Source organism: Crocuta crocuta, unplaced genomic scaffold (assembly GCF_008692635.1).
Source record: "Crocuta crocuta isolate KB4526 unplaced genomic scaffold, BGI_CrCroc_1.0 scaffold190, whole genome shotgun sequence".
Taxonomy (NCBI): Eukaryota; Metazoa; Chordata; class Mammalia; order Carnivora; family Hyaenidae; genus Crocuta; species Crocuta crocuta.
Window position 1 is genome coordinate 5,143,388 of NW_027527955.1, and position 10,742 is coordinate 5,154,129.

At 39.4% G+C, this 10,742-nt stretch overlaps 1 protein-coding gene across 2 annotated transcripts in view; it reads right to left on the reverse strand.

Moving 5' to 3' along the window:
- The window catches only part of SMAD9 (SMAD family member 9), a 67,225-nt gene extending 56,483 nt beyond the window's left edge, over nucleotides 1-10,742 (reverse strand). For both annotated transcript variants that reach the window (XM_077752552.1, XM_077752549.1), the window contains exon 1: nucleotides 10,558-10,742. The gene's annotated coding sequence lies outside the window, so the exon portion shown is untranslated. The remainder of the gene's footprint in view (nucleotides 1-10,557) is intronic.

Sequence of the window (10,742 nt, forward strand, 5' to 3'; positions counted from 1 at the left end):
TCTCTCTGCCCCTCCCCACTCACACTCTGTCTCTCTCCCTCTCAAAAAGAAATAAACATTAAAAAAAAAAGTATGTATTCCAATTTCTCCACATCCTCACCAACACATGTTGTTTTCTGTTTTTTGTTTGTTGATTTATCACAGCCACCTGGGTAGGTATAAAGTGGTATCTCATTGTGTTTTTTATTTCCATTTCCCTAATGATTAATGGGGTTAAGCATCTTCATATGTTTATTGGCCATTTGTACATCTTCTTTGGAGAAATGGTAGTTCAAGCACCTTACCCATTTTTAAATTGTGTTGAAGATTTTTTTTATGCTGCATTATTTTCTTTAAATATGTTTTTAAGTTTATTTATTTTTGAGAGTGAGACAAAGAGAGTGAGTAGGGGAGGTGCAGAAAGCGAGAAGAAAATCTCAAGCAGGCTCTGTACTGTCAGGGAAAGCCTAATGTGGGGCTTGAATTCATGAACCATGAGATCATGAGATCATGACCCGAAATGAAACCAAGAGTCAGACGCTTAACTGACTGAGCAACCCAGGTGCCCCCATTATTTTCTTTAAAGTTTATTTATTTTGAAAGAGAGAAAAGCAGAGAGCTCATGCACGCATGTGCCTGTGCACACCATGCACAAGCGGGGGAAGGGCAGAGTGAGAGGCAAAGAGAGAGCATCCCAAGCAGGTTCCATGCTGTCAGTGCAAAGACTGATGCAGGGCTTGATCTCATGAACTGTGAGATCATGGCCTGAGCAAAGATCAAGAGTTGGATGGTTAAGTGACTGAGCCAACAGGTGCCTCTTATGTTGCAGTATAAGAGGTGTGTTTTTTTTTAATATATTGAGAATATGTAGATACTGAGCTACACGCTTTGCAAATATCTCTCCCCTTCTGTAGGCTGCCTTTTTGCTCTCATGATAATGCTCCTTGTTGTGCAAAAGATTTTAATTTTGATAATGTACAATTTATTTACTTTTTCTTTTGTTACTTGTGCTTTTGGTATCATATTTAAGAATCCATTGCCAAATCCAAGGTCATAAAGAGTTTTATGATTTCAGCTCTTATATTTAGGTCATGGGTCATTTTCAGTTAATCATTGCACATTAACTGAGGAATGAGTAGGGGTCCAACTTCACTGTTTTGCATGTGGCTTTCCAGTTGCTGCAGAACCATTTGTTGGAGACTATTCTTTCTCTTTTGAATGGTTTTATTTTTATTTTATTTTTGTAATGTTTATTTATGTTTGATAGAGAAAGAGAGAGAGAGCGTGAGGAGGGGAGGGGCAGAGAGAGAGGGAAACACAGAATCTGAAGCAGGCTCCAGGCTCTTAGCTGTCAGCACAGAGCCCTATGCAGGGTTCAAACTCAGACTCCATGATCATGACCTGAGCCAAAGTCAGATGCTTAACTGACTGAGCCACCCAGGCACCCTTCTATTGTATGGTTTTACCACCTTTGTCAAAAATCAATTGGCCACAGATGCTCAGGTTTATTTCTGGACTTTCAATTCTAATCCATTGATCTTTATGTCTGTCTATCCTTTGCTAGTTCCTCAGTTTTATTAATGTATCTTCCTAGGCTATTTCAGACTGGGAAGTGTAAGCTTTCTAACTTTGTTCACCCTTTTCAAGATTGCTTTGTATTTTACTTATATTACTTACAAATAATACTTTGTATTATTTATTGTCTCTTTTTCCTCTCCACAACATAGGCTGTATTAGGATGTGAGTTTTTTTTGTTTTTGTCCATTTGGTTCACTGCTGTACCCCAGCACACAGAATAAAGCCTAGCATATAGTAGGTGTTTAATATTTGCCAAATGAATGAATGGGCTCCTCAGAAGGCAGAGTCATTCACAGCTCCCAGGAAATAATGGGGGTGGGAGGAGGAGAGGAAAGGAAAACTATGGCTGAGCAATTCCTGTCAAAGAAGAGTTGAAATAGCAGGAAGGAGGGGCAATTTAAGGTCTCAGGCTCCAGTGCCAAGGGACCCTTTCAAAACTATATTGGCAGGAGGGCATGTGCAGCGGCAGCCATTCTAGTGCGTGAGTCAGTCTTTAGTAATTCAAATGTACTAAGACTAAAAATCATTTTGTTACTACCACGCTGAACATTTTATATTTTTCAAAAACAAAACATCAGATAAGATGAAACAGAATGAATAACCATGAATTGTTTTCTGAGAACTGAAAGGGCAAACAGCTTTTGCATCTTATCTCAAGAGTGTCTATGGCTTTTAGTACATAAATAATTATTCTTGATAAGTTAATTAATTTTACAATCATATCACACAACATTCTCTGCCATGTAAAAGTACCATACTGACCTTTTAAAAAAAATTCTGAACAAAATCTTAAATAAATACATCTATCACATTTAGTCAAATTAAATAACTGGGTAGTGACATCAGCAAGTCATTGTTTCTAGTGGGACAGAAGCCAGTGAAGAAACAGCAGAGCTAAAGTACATACACGTAGGGCAGTTTAAGATAAACCCATCGGCAAATTTTCTTCCGTGTTCATTACTTTCTTTTTCAATTTGCAAGATGTTAAAAATGTAAATACTTACGGAAGGATGAAGAGTATTGCTCCTGTTGAATACGTATTATAAACTGCCACTGGGAATAATTGTATTTTTCTTACATAATAGCAAATACTGCTCCCGTGAGATTAAGCAATATATTGCCACTCCACAAATAAAGCCATATGTTTCCATCTGTTTCCAGGTTCCATTACAGTACACCTACTGGTTAATAAGGAAACTGTTAATCACAGGATGCAAATATGCCTCTTATTTAATTTTTCAAAATCAACGAAGTGTTAACGATATAATTTGGCAGAGTTTAACTTATTACGGGAGTGAGATATTCATCTCCTTATCCTCGTGGACTGATGAAGTCTTAACACGATATGTGAAATATATAAACTAGCACTAAAATCACAGAGCTCTGGGATTTGCCGGGTACTAACTGCTCTACTGCAACCTCAGGAAAAATGCACAATTGCCCCGTGTAGTCGTCCTAGGTAGAATTACGGTCTGGGAGTTTTATTCCCTGGACAGAGGTGAGAGCCTGGAGAGAGCTTTGCATGAATTTGGTCTTCGTCTTACGATCAAAAAGACCATGGGCTGTTCACCACCCTCCCTGCAAAACCCACCACAGGAGGCGAAATTGCTATTTATCCTTCAAATCTGGCTCAGGTATTGGAGATAGAATTATCTTCTCAAGCAGTACCTTATACACATTACTATTTTCAGTTTGGATAATTTGTTTGTATATATGTCTCTCCTCTATTAAATAGCAAAGTCTTTAAGGATGTGGCTGTCTTGTTCATCTCTGTAGCTCCAATCTTTCACATAAAATTGGCATCTAACAGATATTTATTAGTAATTATGTTAAACGACTATGTCACCTAGTGCTGGTGTCTGGGGAAATAGTAGATGCTCAATAAATTTTAACTATCAGAAATTTTCTTCCTCTCCTCTACTGAAAATTTCACACACACACACACACACACACACACACATACACACACACACACACCACCTTTTCATGACCATTCTGCTGTCAGAACACAGCTCAGGCTCTCATCACCCTAGACCAGAGGTCCTCAGTGAGGGCAGAGGGGATGACCTAGCTCCCCACAGGTCATCTAGCAATGTCTGGAGACATTTTCAGTTGCCAGAAGTGGGCTGGTGGGAGTAAGCCCCAGTGGCATCCGGTTCATAGAAGCCAAGGATGCTGCTAAACATCCCACAACTCCGAGAACAGTGTGCACAGCAAAGACTTATTTCGGCCCCTGGGTGTCTCAGTCAGTTAAGTGTGTGACTCTGGGTTTCAGCTCAGGTCATGATTTCACAGTTCATGGGTTCCAGCCCCATGAAGGGCTGTGTGCTCACAGAGCTAAAAGCGCAGAGCCTGCTTAGGATTCTCTTTCTTTCCCTCTCTCTCTGCCCCTACTCCACTCATGCTCTCACTCTTTCTCTCTCAGAATAAATAAATGAAACTTAAAAAAAACTATCATTCAGCCCCAAGTGCCAGTAGGTGAGAAACTCTGCCTAGACTTTCATTTCTTAAAATTCACTCCTGGTCATTCCCTTCTAATCCTATTCTTTCTCTCTAATCTATTCTTCCTAAAAATCTCCTCTGGTTGAGATAAAATTGACATAAAACATTACATTGGTTTCAGATGTACAGCATAATAATTCAATATTTGTATACACTATACAATGATCACAACACGTCCAGTTAACATCTGTCACCATTTTTATCTTGTGACGTAAACTTTTAAGATCACTCTTGTAGCAACATTCAAATATACAATACAGTATTATTAACTATGGCACCACGGTGTACATTACAATCCATGATTTGTTTATTTTATAACTGGAAGTTCGTACACCTTTTGACACTCTTCACGCATTTTGCCCACACCCAGTCCTCAACCTCTGGCAACCACCTATCTATTCTGTGTATCTATGAACTTGGTTTTGTTTCTGTTATTTTGTTTTGTCTTTTAATTTTTTTATTTATTTTGAGAGGGATCTTGAGCACAAGTGGGAGAGGGGCAGAGAGAGAGACAGGGAGAGAGGGAATCCCCAGTGGGCTCCACGCTGTCAGCACAGAGCCTGAAGTGGGCTCTATCTCAAGAACCCTGAGATCATGACCTGAGTCAACATCAAGAGTCGCACAATTAACTGACTGTGCCACCCAGTGTGTCACTGTTTTGTTTTAGATTTCACATATACGTGAGACTAAAAATATTTCTCATCCTTTTTCTGTTCAAAAGGTCTTATTACACTTTTTAAATTTTTTTTTAATGTTTCTTTTTGAGAAAGAGAGAGACAGAGCTTGAGCAGGAGAAGGGTGGGGGGAGGTAGGGAGGGAGACACAGAATCAGAAGCAGGCGCCAAGCTCTGAGCTGTCAGCACAGAGCCCAACATGGGTCTCGAACTTTCAAACTGTGAGATCATGACCTGAGCCAAAGTTGGATGCTGACCTGACTGATCCACCCGGGCGCCTGGGTCTTACACTTTTTTAAATGTCTTCGCTTTTGGTTTAGTTGCTGCTGGATTTTCAACACTATCAATATATCAATATGACAAAAGCAGAACTGGAACCAAGTCTTAAAAATTCCTATTTCTAATTTAGGTGCTTTACAACTCTCTTAATTCCAATGAAAACTTTTAAATGTCGAGGATGCTGAAAAAACAGACTCGAAGCGATGGCAGCTAATTTTCTTCAGTGATCCAAATTTCAAAACCTACAAAAGCTAAATGTCCCTTCTAACTTGGTTTGCAGTTGAAATGCTATGTCACTGAAAGTTCTATCATACACTGAACCGTTATCTCTCATGCTGGCTAAATATCCTCAAATCTAACAATGATTTGTTCAAAATCAATGTGCCTGTAAGACTAGTGGGTTTTAAGAACAAAAGACTTTTGGGGCGCCTGGGTGGCTTAGTCGGTTAAGCGTCCGACTTTCACTTAGGTCATGATCTCGCGGTTCGTGGGTTCGAGCCCCGCGTCGGGCTCTGTGCTGACTGCCAGCTCAGAGACTGGAGCCTGTTTCAGTCTGTGACTCCCTCTCTCTCTGACCCTCCCCTGCTCACGCTGTCTCTCTCTCTCTCTCCTAGAAATAAATAAAACATTTTTAAAAAAAAAAAAGAACAAAAGACTTTTTTAAAAAATATGTGATTTACTTTATTTAGATGACCAAATGTTATGAAATTCCACAGAATCAACTCTTAAGTGTGAAAAATCACATACAGAAGTAGGTGGAAAACACATACAGAAGATTTTCTAGTTCTAGAAATTTTCCCTTAAAAACAACATTCTGTGTAAATCATGTACCTGAGAAATGATTCATACCCTGACTAGATAAAGAACTCCTATAAGTCAACAACCAAAAGAAGAAACAATACTACTCGCAAGGGGACAAAGCTCTTGAATAAGACATTTCTCCAAAGAAGATATATAAATGGTTAACAAGCATATGACTGCGTGGTAACATCGTAACATCAGTAGTCATCAGGGAATGCAAATCAAAACCACAATGAGATACCACTTCACGCTCATTAGGATAGCTATTATCAACAAAAAAAACCCTACAAGCGTTGGCAAGGATGTGGAAAAAGTAGAATCTTTGTGCATCACTGGTGAGACTATAAAGTGGTTCAGTTTGGTGGCTCTTCAAAAATTAAATGTAGAATTCCCAAATGACCCAGTAACTGCACTCCTAGATGTACATACAAAAGAACTGAAAACAGGTACTCAGATACTTGTACACCAGTATTCACAATAGTATTATTCATACCAGCCAAAAGGAGAAAAACCACCTAAGTGTCCATCAACACACGACTGGACCAAAAAAAAAAAAAAAAGACAAAAAAAGTGGTATATATGCACAATGGAATAGTATTCAGTCTTAAAAAGGAAAGAAATTCTGATACATGCTACAACATGGAAAGAAGCCTGAAGATGTTATGCTGATGAAATGTGCTAGACACAGAAGAGCAAATCTGGGGGCACCTCGGTGGCTCAGTTGGTTAAGTGTCCGGCTCCCGATTTTGGCTTGGGTCATGATCTCAAGCTTCATGGGTTTGACCCCAGGCCAGGCTATGTGCTGGCAGGCAGGGCCTGCTTGGGATTCTCTGCCTCCCTCTCTCTCTGCCCCTCCTCCACTTGTGCCCATGAACATGCTATCTTTCTCTCTCAAAGTAAGTTTATTTCTAAACTTAAAAAATAAGAAATTTTGTTTGATTCCACTTATATGAAGTAACTAGTATAGGCAAATTCGTAAAGACAGAATGTAGAACAGAAGTTAGCAGAAACTGGGGGAAAGGGCATGAAGTTCTGCCGAATGGGGACACAGTTACAGTTTGGGGGGTGAAAAAGTTCTGGAGAAGGGTGGTAGTGATAGTTGCACAACCATGTGATGAACTTAATACGATGGAACTGTACACTTAAAAATGGCTTAAATGGTCCCTTTTATGTATTGTACCACAGTAAAATAAAGTGGAAAAATCTCACTCCAGATGTTATAATAATTTGCTTCATCACCACCTTCAAGGGATTTTTACAAATAAGGTCTCCCTCTAACAAAATTTTAGGTTTTCATCTAATTTTGAGGTGGAAAATAATGTGCCACTAGTACATGCAAGTCTTGAAGGGAATTAGAATCCCTGATAATATAAAATGTTAGGACCTCACACATACACCACAGACCCAAGTATATAGGATGATCACCTTTCAACAACCCAAACTCAGTGAAGGACAAGCATAGTTTTGGGCCATCCATGGCATTCTGCCTGCCTTTCAGATCCTTTCTTCCACTTAATGCTGATTCATGTAAACATATCAATTTTCTCTGATGGTCGTAGTTTAGGGGAGAAAGGAAGTTCTGTTTTAAAAATATCATTTGTTTCCATGCTAAGAAAAAGCTGAAAATACAGAATAATGTCCATAAAGATTATTTTTTAAATGAGATCTATTTTCTATCCCAGAACCAACCAATAGCAATTTTACACACTATCGATCAATATTATTGAGCTTAATTTTCTTGGAATCAGTTATTTCTACAATACAAACTATAAAATTCCTTCAGTCAAAACAAATAATTACATTCAGAAAACATCTATAGATTCAACAACTGTGAGCATTCTGAAAGAAAGTAAAAATAGAAATCTTTTCATGCACTAACACATCTGGTATCTATTCTATATGTGTATATATATTTATTTATTTTTGAGAGAGAGAGAGAGAGAGAGAGAGAGAGAGAGAGAATCTCAAGCAGGCTTCATGCTGTCAGCATGAGCCCATGAGATCATGACCTGAGCCAAGATCAAGAGTTAGACACTCAACTGACTAAGCCACTCAGGCACACCCCACATCTCATAGTTGTATTAAAAGCTACTAATACTCAGAATCTTTGTGTTTTCAAATCCATTAGAAGGTCCACAGAATTTGAAATTCACTCTTTCATAAAACTGACTTTATGACCCCTCCTTAATAGGAATGTAATAGAATCTACTGCCTGAAAATGTTTTTGGGTTAATAAATTTACCCTATAATACACAACTAAGTACAAGAATATTTGAAGTTAATCTTTGTCATCATTTGCAGATTGGGGAAAACTGTGGCCCAGAGTCACTACATAACGACTGCCTGAGTCTCATCCAATAAATCCCACAAATATATCACAGTGCATAAAGTACACACACAATCTCATTTCAAAATAGAACTTCCAAAACAGCTTCATTTCTTTTTATACTAATACTGAATTTCACAAAAGGCCCTCATAAAAAGTGATATATTTTGCCTACACCAAGACAGGGTTATAACAGGCAGCCCTTGTTCATGACAGGAGGTGATGAGGTGAACTGGTGTCACTGGAATTTATATTTAATAAGCCACTGGGATAGACCTGATTTACATTCACTTAAATCCTTGGGATACGGTCCTCCTGAACACTCATCTAGTTTGATTCTTCAGCTAGAATGTCAATGTTGATTGGATACCATTTCTTAAGTTTCAGTGGAGATTTAGAATTATTTTTTTTATTTTTCTTAAGTTTATTTATCTATTTATTTTGAGAGAGAAAGAAAGAGAGCGAGCAGGGGAGGGGCAGAGAGAGAGAAGGTGAGAAAGAGAATCCAAGCAGGCTCAGTACCATCTACACAGAGCCTGACAAGGGGCTTGAACTCATGACTGTGAGATCATGACCTGAGCCGAAATCAAGAGTCGGGAGCTTAACTGAGCCACCAAGGCACCCCTAGAACTGTTTATTTAATTTTGTACATTTTTTAAATGTTTCTTTATTTTTGAGAGAGAGTGAGAGAGACAGAGCAGGAGTGGGGGAGAGACAGCAGGAGTGGGGGAGGGGCAGAGAGAAAGACCCAGAATCTGAAGCAGGCACAGAGCGCAACACAGGGCTTGGACTCATGAACCAAACTGTAAGATCAGGACCTGAGCCGAAGCCAGAGGTGCAACCGACTGAGCTACCCAGGTTCCCATAGAATTGGGGTGTGTGTGTGTGTGTGTGTGTGTGTGTGTGTGTGTGTGTGTTTTAATAAAGAGATGAGACAACATTTTTTACTGTTTCTCGGTATCACTTCTGGAGACAGAATTATTATTCTATTGCCTGTTTGATATTTTAGTGATGCCAAATGTAGTGAAAGGGAAGGAGAGGCAACAGAGCAGCAAAGCGGGGATCTAACAAACACACCTAATCGTTTGGGCCACTTTTAAGGTAGATGTAAAATGTTACACATTTTTTTCCACGTGGTATTCTGAATAGTAACAACATGACTGAATATTTTAATGGTAAGCAACTCAGAAGACTGTTGTAAGAGAATGTCAAAACAATCTTGGGAAGATTACAGTTTAAGTCTGTACCATTCCACATTCTATTCTTTACACTGTCATCAGCATATGCTTGGAGGTGCTATACACCATTCCAGAAATGGAAGGTCCCACAATGTAACCAGTGCCTCCAGGAACAAGATGCAACATGATATAATGAATATTTGGAGGAAGGATGTGGAGGAAGAAGACTTGAATCTGAATGCTGGCTTCCTCACTAAATGTGACCTTTAAGTAATCAATCATTTTTATCCTATTTCCTCCTCTGCAAAACTGAAAGAAAAATCACTACTTTTCATACTGAGAGGATGTGTGCCAAAGCAGTTCGAACACTGTAAACTTAATGCAAAGATGCTATTTTTTATTAGTAACAGAAGTATTTGGGTACACTTCGACTTATCCCTCCTATATGCCCCACCGTAGAAGTTACTAGGTACCAAGAAAAAAAAATAAGAAAAGAAAAGAAAGAAAAAGTAAAACAATTTAAAAAAATCATCAGAGTCAAAGAAGGGAAAAAGAGGGTAAGTGTTCACATAAAAAGCAAAAAAAAAAAAAAACAAAAAAAAACAACAACAAACCAGCCTCAACCATCTCAACATATTAGCATCTAATTAGGAATCAAAATTATGACATCACATTCTTCCTAATCAGCATGAAATGCTATGATTCACCCAACAGAGCTGGGGACAGATATTTCTGAGGCCACAATTTATACTTTCTACATAATTCCAGAAGCAGTCATAAAGGGGGGAAAGGCAAGAAGATAAATGGACCCCAACAGAAATGAGGTGATCACTGTATAAAATTTGACTATCCAGCAGTTCCATCTGCACAAAACTCAACTGAGAACTACCAACAAGCCAAAAAGAGCTGGACCTGCCAAAATGGATGTTGCCAAGTCTGTACAGAAAAGATCACACAGGACCCACTTGCAACTATTTGCGACTTAGGTTCCCCAAGCAGGTTTACAGCAAATCAGAGCAGCAAACTGGGAGACAGGTGAGGAGATGCCACTAGCAGGCGCCTGACAGCACATGACATCAAAGCTGGCAGCCTGGCCCCAAGGAAAGGGACCAAAACACGTCAGACAAAACAAAATGAAAAAACTACTGAAAAGCAGACACCAGGTACAAAAAGCATGAGAGTTTGAGGTCGCTGCATCTGGGAACGACCAGCCCTTCCTCCCGGCTCCAGAATTGCTTACCATGCAGTTCTTCGGAATTCTGGGGACTGCAGAGAGTCTCACAGGCTGCAGCAAGGCAACGGCGGACCGGAGCTGGACACCAGGGCGACAGCGAAGCACCGGACCCCGTCCTTCTTCAGGTGCCACCTTCCGCCCACGTGGCCTTTCTTCACTCAGCTCCACTTAATGAGGCTTCTTTGATCAAA